The sequence below is a fragment of the Pteronotus mesoamericanus genome, unplaced genomic scaffold, assembly GCF_021234165.1.
Source record: "Pteronotus mesoamericanus isolate MK-2021 breed Mesoamerican mustached bat unplaced genomic scaffold, CSHL_Meso_final contig_20, whole genome shotgun sequence".
Classification (NCBI taxonomy): Eukaryota; Metazoa; Chordata; class Mammalia; order Chiroptera; family Mormoopidae; genus Pteronotus; species Pteronotus mesoamericanus.
This window is the reverse complement of record NW_026555085.1, coordinates 55,379,296-55,391,016: the sequence shown is the minus strand read 5'-3', so window position 1 is coordinate 55,391,016 and position 11,721 is coordinate 55,379,296.

The following is an 11,721-nucleotide window of genomic DNA, read 5'->3' as shown; positions in this document are numbered from 1 at the left end:
AGGTGCTTTGATCAAATTTTCATACTCTAAACCGGTAGTGATAAAGCAATACAGAAATTGCAAGACTATTTCAACCTTCTCCTGTTTACTAATAAAAGCAGCATTTTTATGCAATCAAGCTTTTGTGCTCTGAGGTGAACGTAATATAATGATTGCATTTGCATTTTCAAGTATTGATCATGGTAGCATCTTTTGCAGCACACCTGTGAAATTTATACTTTGGAGAAATTGCTTTGTGACGTGAGGAGACTCCATTCTAGTTTAGTTGTGTGAGGGTGGCATTGTAGAGCAGTGGTTTAGAATAATACAGTGACCTTTTGGGTCAGGCAGAACTGGACCTGAGTCCCAGCTTTGTCATACCACCTGTATGACCCTGAACACATAAATTAACCTTTCTTAACTCAGTTGTCTCATCTGTGGAATAGAGTTGATAGTAATACCCACTTATAGGACAGATTGTAATTAAGATAATGCATATAAAGTACTAGCACAGAAACAAGTACCCAGTAATACTAATTGCTGTTGGTTTGTGATATTGGTGCTGCTGACAGGATTGTCATAACACGGCGACTAAAAAAGTCAGACTAGTTGTCTGTGACTTGTGTATGCAATATTATGACACCTAAACCCATGGAGGGAGAAGGTCTACAGTTTAGGAAAGGAAAGAGAGCTGGGGAGGAGATATTTTGCTCATATAGACTTGTATTTATTTGTTCTGCACATCAGAAAAAAAGGGTTTGTTTTGTTTCTTTTTGTAAAGGAAGGAAGGTGGAAGGAAAGAAACTGTCCAAGGATGCTGTACTGCATACAAGACGGAGAGCTACAGGGTTTTCAGTTTAAAACTCATTTTGGGGCCCTGCATATGGAAGTCATCTGGGATTCATTTAGTCTATATCCATCTTTGACAATATCTTTTTTTCCCCAGTAGGCAAATTTTTTCTTTGTTGTTTTCAACAACTGCCTGTATTGTCATCCCTTTGGCAAACCTGGCCTCATTGGGGAAGACCGAGGTCGTTTGTGATTTTGATTGACACTCTATTTTTTTAAAATATATTTCATTGATTATGCTATTACAGTTGTCCTGATTTTTCCCCTTTTGCCCCCTTCTACCCAGCACCCTTGACTCCCTCAGGCAATCCTCCCACCATGTTCATGTCTATAGGTCATCTGTAAAAGTTCTTTTGCTGTCCCATTTCCTATACTGTACTTTATATCCCCATGGCTATTCTGTAACTATTTATTTGTACTTCTTAATCCCCTCATTTCTTCACCCATTCTCCCCTCCCCCCCCACCTGCCAACCTTCCAGTAACTAACTACTTTTCTCTTGCTTTTAAGAGTCTCTCTCTATCTTCAACCTTTCACCTTTTAATAATGAGTGGGCCTCTTTGCATCCATCATAGTTGGGATTCCCTGAGCTTCCTGGACTTGCATGTCTATTTCCTTCATCAGATTAGGGAAGTTTTCTTTCACTGTTTTTTCAGATAGATTTCCGATTTCTTGCTCTTTCTTTTCTCTTTCTGGTACCCTTATGATGCAAATGTTGGAATACTTGAAGTTGTCCCAGAGACTATAGTATCCTCATTTTTTTTTTTTTTTTTTTTTTGCATTCTTTTTTCTTCTTGTTGTGCTGCATGGCTGTTCTTTGGTTCCTTATGTTCCAAATCATTGCTTTGATTCTCTGCTTCATCCATTCTACTGTTGTTTCCCTGTAAATTGTTCTTTATTTCAGTTAGTGTATCCTTCATTTCTGACTGGGTTCTTTTTTATGCTACTGAGGTCCTCACTAATTTCCTTATAGCCATTGTTTTGAACTCTGCATCTGATAGATTGCTTATCTCCATTTTGTTTAGCTCTTTTTCTGGAGCTTTTATCTTTTCTTTCATTTGGACCATGTTTCTTTATCTCCTCATTTTGACAGCCTCCCTGTGTTTGTTTCTATGTATTAGGTAAAGCTGCTTTGATTCTGTGTCATGGTAGTGTGGCCTAATGTAGTAGGTGCCCCATGGGGTCCAGTGGTATAGCCTCCCCTATCACCAAAGCTGGGTACTTGAGGTGCACCCTTTGTGTGAGCTGAAATTACCCTCCTTGTGTAGTTGAGCCTTGATTGCTGTTGGCAGATCAATGGAAGGTATTTCCTCAGGCCAGTCAGCTGCAAGGACTGGCTGTAACCACTGACTACAAACCTCTGCCCTCTGTGAAGGATCAGCTATTCAGGGGTAGGTGATGGTGCTCCAATGTGGTCTGTAGCTGCCCACTGGGTGTGTTGACCCTGGGGTTTGCTGGGTGGGACAGGCCAAGGTCAGTCCCTACCTATGTTTTGGCCAGGGCATCCTGCCTGAGCTATGAAGCAATCTGCAATGGCTGCTACTTGTGCTTGGCTTGGAGATTCCCAGGTGAAGCCAAGCTGTGACTCTAATTTGGCTGCAACTAGGGCTCACTGAAGCCAGCTGTTGCTTGTTTGATAGATTTAGGAGCCAAGACCATCTATTCTTATAGAAAAGCAGCTTGGGTGGGTCCTTAAGTTGGGTGGGGAAGAACCTCTATAGATCTCCAAAGTGGGTCACACAGTGTTAGCCAGGTTGATGGAGCCTCAGATATGGCACCTGCCTACCAGCTCTGTGTGGGGAGGGCTCAGCAAAGGGACAAGGGCCTCTGCTGATGCAAGACACTTCAGTCTCTGTATACCAGGGGTGGCCTTCAAGCTGCCACCCCAGTGCTGGAGCTCAGAGCAAGTGAGTCAGAGTAGGTGAGTCCATGTGTAGACTCCCCAAGAGAGACTGCTTAGGGCTCCAGCAGGCTCCTCCACTGACTCAATCTCCTCTGGTTTTCACAGCAATAAGTTGTGGGGACTTATCTTCTTGGCACTGGAATCCTAGGCTTGGGGATCTGGTATGGGTCTAGGACTCCTCACCCCCAAGATACCTCTCCTGAATTTTTATCCACATGGGCATGGGGCCAGCCCATTCCATGTCTGTGCCCCTCCTACCAGTCTGGATGGATGTGGTTTCTTCAATTCTATTGTTGTCAGACTTCCATTCCACTCAATCTCTGACATTCCTGAGTGATGGTTGTTGCATATTTTAGCTGTAATTTTGATGTGGTTGTATGAAGAGGTGAGCCATGTCTGCCTATCTTGCCATCTTGACCGGAAGCCCCAACACTCTATTTCTTTAAGTGTAAAAATAAGGGGAGTCAGTCATAGAAACTCTATTTCTTAGTTTTGGGAATGTCATAAACAAGTTTGAAAATTTGATGAAATTAGAGTGCTCTTTCCTCAGAAAAAAATGCAAATATACAACCATAAATATAATTTTGTATATAATTATGGGCATGCCAAATCTTTCTAAAGCCCACCAATAGGACTACAGATTAAGAGCCCGAGATATGGTTGTTTTCTACCTTCAGGTATCAAGAAATAAATGGTCCTTATAGTCCATGACTTTGAGTCTATTGGCTTCTGGGAACTATTGTAGCCTTCAAATTAGATGAGGCATCTTGTTCCAAGGTCACACATCAGAGCCATGGTTTTTAACTCTAGACTTGAAGTGAGTTGGAAGGGGAGACAGGCAGCATATGATAGACAACTGTGATTGATCAGAGCCTGGAAGTAGGTAAGGAGGGTAAGGTAGAATAATTGACCCGTGGGCACGGACTATGTACAAATAAGAAAAGACAGACTATACCTTCTTCAAAGTGTGAATGACTGACGCTTGAATTCAAAACTGGGTTCAATGCTTGTGTCTCAGTTCAGGGGCTAATTACACTTTAAAGTAGAGTGTCCTGACAAAGCATTGGTTGTTAGCTTAGATATCTTATAGGTTAATTCATACCACAAGACTTTGTGAAAGAGATTGAAATTCTTCATAGAGAATCTTGCAATATGAGCTCTGAGGGTGATTAAGCTATATGTCTGAGGCTACAGAATGTAAGAGACAGATCAAAACAACAGAGTACTTTTATACATTCCTCTGAATGTGTGCTCCATTAGGAAAGAGGGCAGTTCAAGTAATTGCTAAGCTGAGTTTTCATGATAGGTCTTCTTCATTTCTTGAGAAAGAGAGGAAATTGTTCAAATGACAGGTCTAGGAGAAATGCTGAAAATAAGTTTCTGGAGTTTGCTGACTAAGACGGATTTCTTTTCTCTGTGAAATTAGAGATACCAGCCCCTAATTTGTGTTGTAACATTCTTATTTCTTCCTCTTTGTGAAATATTCCCTAATTATTTCTCTTAGTGTACTGTTTCAAGTATTATCACTTCATATCCTCAGGGTAGGGGTAGGGGAGAATGTGTTATCATTGTGAATACGTTTCTTTTTCTGCTTAAAATTGGCCTAGACTTGCCTTAAGGGATATGCATGTGGGATTTTGCCAGGGCAGGTGCTGCAGTTCAGGGCCTGATGGGTACCAGGCTCTCTCCCTTACTCTGTCAGCCTGGGGAGGGCCTGGGTTCACCACATGCGAGGTGTGCACCCTCAGGACTCGTCTCAGCCACTTACCACTTAGCCCAGTGAACCTTTTTGGGCCTGTTCTGGTCTTCCCAATGGGCATCCAAGTTCAAAGAAATGTAGATGACCCATAACTAGATCTTTGTGAAATCTGTATAGTCCAGTAAATCCATCTAGTTCTCTAAAAGTCTTTTTTTCTCCCAAACTCTATACTTAAATTGCACCTATGTCCTTCCATAGCCCCTTTAGAGAGGGAAAAACAGCCACTTGGAAGGACCCACTGTTTTTAGGACAATACTGAAGCTCAAGAACAATATCTCATAGAATTTCTAGTGAAAAGTCTCCAGGTAGCACTTCAGAATACCCTTGGGTTGCATATTTTAATATTATCACAATAGAATTTTTTAATTTTATTTTATCTTTAGAAAAAATAGAGATATTTGGTGTTGTTTCTGGATCATGCTGATGTAGAAGCTTTGAAAGCTTGAGAATCCAAATGCTATGGGAGGCCTGGGATTCCTTTCCTGCCTCAGGAAAAGCTTCATCATGGCTATTGCCCAGGTATGTCATGCCCAACCAAAGCCGTATCTCTTTGTTGTGTATAGCCTGAAAGGGGGCTGGAGAAAGGGAGATGGCAGGACTGCAAAGCCAAGAAAGATTCAGTATCTCAGACATGTAGAAATTTTTTGTTGTTGTTACCTCTAGTAGAAAGCCACGTTATCCATGGGGAGAAAGAAACTATCAAAACTAAGAAACTTTAGTGTGATTCTCCACTTACCACACAGAGTGACTATGCATGGATTTAAGAACATTCTTGTTTTTAAGAATTGTAGAAGGTTTAAAGAAATCTACACATCAATTAAAGTAAAGAACAAAAAAACAAAAACACCCCCACAAAACAGCCTGTGGATAGGAGTCTTAGTTACCAAATCGGACAGGCTTCTTGTCCTCTTGGCCCTTTTCATTCTCCTCTGGAGTGAAAAAAAAAAGTGGGGTTAAGCAGTACTCCATGCTTCACAGTGTGAAATAAAGCACTGTGTTGGGCCCCACTCACTCTCCACTTCTATTCTCTTGGCCTTACTGTCTCAGCCCAGTCACCCGCTGCCATCTCTTCCTCTTCCTAGTAGTTCACACACATATATGCCACAGCCTCCTGCTTCTTAGGAGGCCTGTATCGGGGGCCCTGCAGGAACCCACTCATCACATGTGCATGTACAACCTGGAAGTACCCTGTGGGTGAACCATTCCTAGGCCAAAGCCTAAGTGCTGCTGTTTTTTTTTTCTCCACACAGCTGCTTCTGAGACATTGCACATGGCTCTTTAGACTGTCCCCGGGTTCCAGCAACCAGGTGCCCAGAGCAGGAGGCAGCCAGAGAACATTTGTCCTCCTTCCTTTCCTGTTTTTCTCCATAGTCACTCACTCTTGTTCCTTGGACCACAGTCTCCAATAAATAAGCAACCCTAAGTTCCGATTGCCCATGGTGGTGACTATTTCAATTGTTCTCATGGCAATTATTATTATTATTATTTTTCTGTCTGCAAGGATAGAGGTATGGCTCTTCCCTCTAGTGGAGAAGGCAGCCAGAGCCCCTTTTTCCAAAGGCTTTTATTGGAAAATGTTATCAATGGGGCTAGGTAATAGTAATGTATAGGTGATCTCATTACATTAGTATGTTAATGTTGATGTAATAGATGATGCTTTGAAGAAAACAAATGGCAGGAACATACCGATTTCCATGGGTCCGAGAGGAGATGGGTAAACACAAGAGCATAAACTTAAGAGCGTCTCATGGCAATTATTAATAGCTCCTCCTTTTTCTCTTAAAACTGATCATAATTGATCATCTAATTACACTCATGATGACTATCTGTTCTGTATTTGAAATTCATAAAACTTTAGGCAGGTAAAATTTACCCAAGTAAAATGGATTCAGATTGTGACTAATTATGAAAATGTGCAATGAAGAGAAAGTATTGAGTGCCAAGCATGAGCCAAGCAGGCACTATGGTAAGCAGTTAGGGTGAGGCAGTGAATACAAGAAAGGTCCCTAGGGACTTACACGAGCATGAAAAGAAATATGTGGCATTAAATGTAATAAATAATTATATATAATGTGATATTTTTTAAGTATTATGCGGTGAGGTGGCAGGGAAGGAAAACAAGAAAACAAACCTAGTATGATGAAGGAGTTTGTTGAAATTTCAGATAGGATTATCAGAATAGGTCTCACTGAGAGGGAATAGTTTTGAAGATGAGGGGGTCAGCATTAGAGTGTGTGGGGCGAATCACTGCAGGTAGAGGGAACAGCTCAGACAAAGAACATCAGGGTATGTTCAAGAAACAAGGAGGCCAGTGTGGCTGGATATGAATGAGCAAGGCTAATTTAGTAGACAAGAGGTCTCAAAGATTATGTGGAAGGGTGAGTCCTGAACAAATCATTCCCTGCCATCAGACTAAGGCCTTGTGCTGATTTGCCTGAGCCTGGATTTCTGAACCAGTTATGGGTAAGAGAGATCAGAAAAATCCCATTATCCTTCTCTTGGTTTATGTGTCTCAGAACCTTCTCTTGTTGATAAAGCTAAGCCCCAAACCACAGCGTTGTTATGCAGCTGGAAAAAAGGATGGATGCTGAGGCCCAACCACAATTTCCTCCACTTTCTTAAGAAATGAGTCCCTGAACCATCTTTAAAGTTTGAGTCCTATTCTTGGCCACATAGCTTCTCTGTGTTTGGCTACTATACCATAGGCTACCAACAAATATTTTTTGATCACAGAAACTGGAAGAAAAGGAAAAAGGCATACGTGCAGCGGGTGGTTGAGGAGATATACGAGGAAGAACTCACTGGTGGAAGGTAGCCGCTTCTGAGAAGGATGTCGATGCCCCCTCTCTGGAATTCTGCAGAGGGAGGTGCTCTGCCTGTGTGGCTTAGGTGAGACCCTGTGGGGGTGTGTCTGATGGTATCTCCATGAGCTCTCCCAGTTCTTCCCACCTTTTGTCCTTTTGTGACCTGGAACCTAGGCGCAGTGGTTCAGAGGAATGCAGGAACCAGCTTTATCTTGCTGGTCTCCTGCTGCCTCCACATCACAACTTTCTTTTAGATCTTAGCTTGAATAAATGCACTCATAAAATGTGAGAGGTTAGAGATGCTAATCCAATGCCCTTGCCTTTCAAATGTGAAAACTGAGCTCAGAGAAGGGCAGTGACTTGCCCAAATGGACACTCTTTGCGGTTCATTTTCCACCCCCTTAATCCAGTACTGTGTCTACAATAACACTAAACTAGCTGTTACTCAATTTCTTAAAAGTTGTCTCTTAGTACAGATTTGCTGAATCCTGATTATAAACATCAAAAATAATCTCAAAGTTATTTAGATGATGAAAGAGGACTCCTGTAGCCAGAAGGGATTATGTAAGCTTAAGTCATCATGGATTGATTAGGTGGTTATTACCTACTTAAAAGCCAGACCAAGGATGTGAGAAAGTGTGTAGGATGTACACCATTATGAACACTTACCTTCAGGAATAAAAATAAATGAAAGTGAAATTTTACCTTAAGTAACATCATAATAGCAATGCACACTAGATTTTGAAATGGAAAACTTGGGTTTTAGGTGTCAAATCTGCCATATCTGCATGACTTTGAGCCAAGGCACTGCATCTCTCTGAACTGCAATGTGCTCTTCTATAAATGGGGACGGTGGGGATAAGCTTGCAGTTTTTGTGAAAAATAAGTTAGAAATAGATACGGAAATACTTTATAACCTTGAAATCTCATCACAAATAGAAGATACTCTTATTTCCAAACATTGACTGATAGCACATTTGCTCTGGTGGGGGTAGAAAGGTGATATGTATGGCCCTCATTAACTTATGTGAAAGACAAAAGAAATTATTATAGATTGTTTATTATTGCAACTTCTGAGTCTGATGGACATGATAATTTACAAAATAAATGTATTTCAAAGACATTTGGGGAGATACACTTCTCTGTAAGCCTTGCACTTCCCTCCTCAACAGGTGTTATGATATGGTCCCACCTGTCTTACTTCAAGAGCCGTTGGTGAGACCTGGATATTTATGCTGATCAAGGCTGGGTGGTGAAGAAGGAGCAGGACTTGGGCCCATGAGAAATTACGCACGCCAGATGGTGGGAGATTGAAGAGTCTGGCCAACAGCAAATTTTCATTTGGTTGGGGAAGAGGAACTACTGTTTCACAACTAAGAGGCTTCATCACCATTTTTATAGGAACCTAGAAGCTGGTGCCACAGAAAACATTCTTTATTCTTGGAGGCAGTGTGTATAATAGCTAAGAGTATATGTTCTAGAATAAAATTGCTTAGATTCTTATCCTGAGTCTGTTAAGTTTTAGTTGTGCTACCTTGTGTAAGTTGTTAAATAGCTGTAAGATTTCATTTTCTTGTCTCTAAAATAAGGATAATAATCCTAAATTTTTGGTAAAGATTAACTTTAATAATTGATTAAAAGGGCTTAGGCCAGAAACTAGCATATAGCAAGTGAACTATTGGTGCCCCAATCAAACACACTCAAGTAGGTTTTTCTAGGTATAACAGAAGATATGAATACTACTTCTTTAAAGCCCTGTTATTCTCTCTTTCTCCCTCTTTTTAAATCCTCACCTGAGGATATATTTATCTGAGAATTTATTGATTTGAGAGAGAGAGACATCAACTGGTTGCCTCCCAAACACCCCAACCAAGGATAGAACCAGCAACCTACATACGTGCCCTGATAGGGAATCAAACCCACAACCTTTTGGTTACTGGATGATGCTTCAACCAATTGTGCCACCTGCATTTCTTGCATATGAGTACTTAGTGTTTTAAAAATTAGACCCTGAATCTCTCTTTAACAGAAAAATAAAAATGATAAATAAGAAGACTATTTTTTTAAAAATACAGAAAGTTAGCTCTTAACTTTTTGCAATACTGACACCGACCATGTAGCAATAACAATCTGTTGCTTCTGTTTTTCCGTCTGTTGACCTTGGTGACCTTGGTTGTGGAGTTCCATTTTGGAGCACATAGGCTTTATTTCCTGAGCATTTTGGTGCCACACCATCTCTCCTTCGGAGCCTCCTGAGGGTCTCTGCAGGCCAATCAAAGAGAAAGCCAAGAGTTTGAGCCTTTCCAAGAGAGGGACACTGTGTGTCATTAAAAAAAAAAACACCAAATACAGCCTTGATTAGGGGGTTTTATAGCAAAGGACCACCTTTGCTATAAAGGAAAGGTGGGCTGGGGACACTGTGTCCTGGGATTTCAGTCTCCTGTTCTATCCAGAACTAAGATTTCTGGAGCTGAAGACTTAAAATCTCTCCCATTCACCCCAGCAGCGTTTTCAGCCTGTGGACCACTTGTGTAAATAACATCTACACAGCTCCCCTGCACACCACCGGGTGTTTTCCTGGGCCCGGGGTTTCTATGTAAAGGCAATCAGCCAGAAATGCCTGGTGTGCCTTCATCCCCGTTAGCATCTTAGTGACTAGGACGCTGGATTGGGGAGTTGTACTCATTAGCCACATATCTACAGAGCCTCATTTTTAAGAGTGGGAAAATCCTACCTACATTGTACAATCAACTAATGTGAATAGGAGAAATGAGAGATAGCTGCTGTCTCTAAGTTGGTTAATTAAAATTGGTTTTTAACTCCATTGGAAAAGAAAATGGAAAGTGAAAATAAGTTGGAAGTCTACATGAAAAGAAAAAAAAAAAACAGAAGGAGGAGGTGGACCCTCAGGAATACTGGGGTTATGGGTTCAAGGGAAAGCATTTACACCCTGCAAGGAAACACCCGTGAGAACTGAAGGGCAGCGCATCATCCATCCCAGCACAGTCCCAGAGGGCCACCCTGTCACCCTCTCCTGAACCATAATAAGCTTTACTCAGGGGAGTAATTTACGTCGTTGCCCTTCCTTATGGAACTAGTGACTCAGAGATGTTGCTTGCAGTGAAGAATGACAACGTAAGACTTTGCTCAAATTCTGGGTGAGCAGAAACAAGTGAGCGTTAAGTCACACCAACAGCCCCTTCCTAGTCAGAACCAGGGCTGCAGATATCTTCACTGCCTCGCCTCTGGACCCCCAGTGGGAAGTCAAAGAAGTGGCTCTGCATACATTCTAACATTTTGCCAAGCTTTTCTTTAATACACAATGTTCTTAAGTATTTAAGGTTTCTATCATAAGGCTAAAACAGTCATCTCCTCTTCGGTTTTGTAAATCCTTTAAACTAATGTCACAGAGAAGCTTCTAATGAGTTCATGATTATGGTCTTTTCTTCCTGAAAGATAAAGTTGGATTAATCTGGTGCTGATTCTCTTTGAATTAATCGTCTTCAAACACAGTGGGTCTCCCAGCTTCCATCTTTCTCTTTAATATTTACTGCCCATTCACAGAAAACTAGACATACAGGAAGTTCCCAAGAAGCAGATTCCAGGACACAGAGCAATAATTGGAGGACTGAGGAGTAGGGTTTCCCAACTTCTAATCTAACCAGCAGCTACGCAAGCCTCTATTTCATCATCCAACCAGAGGAATTTTGCTGCAGCAGGAGTTGTAGTCAGATCCAGCACTGATCATGCTACGGATCATTGGCATTGTTCAGAGTTCCTGATTATTCTTTTCAAGTTGGGGTTGCAGAAACCCTAACTTTATTATCCCTGCCCAAATGGCATGTTCTGAGTTATGGCTTCTAAGGAGAGCATGCACCAACCACAAGAACAGGAAAAAAACACCTATTTGCTGAGCACGTTATTGCTAGTATTATTATACTTCATAATATATAAAATGAATAGCTAACATTTCGGGGGGAGCTTATTTTCCCCTAGGCACTGTGCTAAGCGTTTTTGTTACATGCTTAAACTATTTAATGCTTGATGAGAATTTTGATGAAACCCTATAGGGAAGGCAGATGTATTATTATCCCTATTTTTATAAACAAGGAAAATGATTCTTCAGGTATTGAAGAAACTTGCACAACCTTCTTCAGATAGTATGCGGTGGGTCCAGTTCAACCTATACTTTCTATACCCAAGACTGTACTCTCTCAGTCAGTGTCAGCCCATTCAGAAGAGTAGAGACCATTTGAGGTCATCTGATCAGGAAGCGACTTACCACGGGGATTTAGAGGCTTATAAAATTATTGGCAGGACCTGGAGAACAAAGCTCAGGAAGACCACTCCTGATTTTCAGAGAATCTAGATGAGCTGGAATTGCTGGAAGCTCACTGTTGATGAGTTCAGCTTTCTGTAGCACAAAAG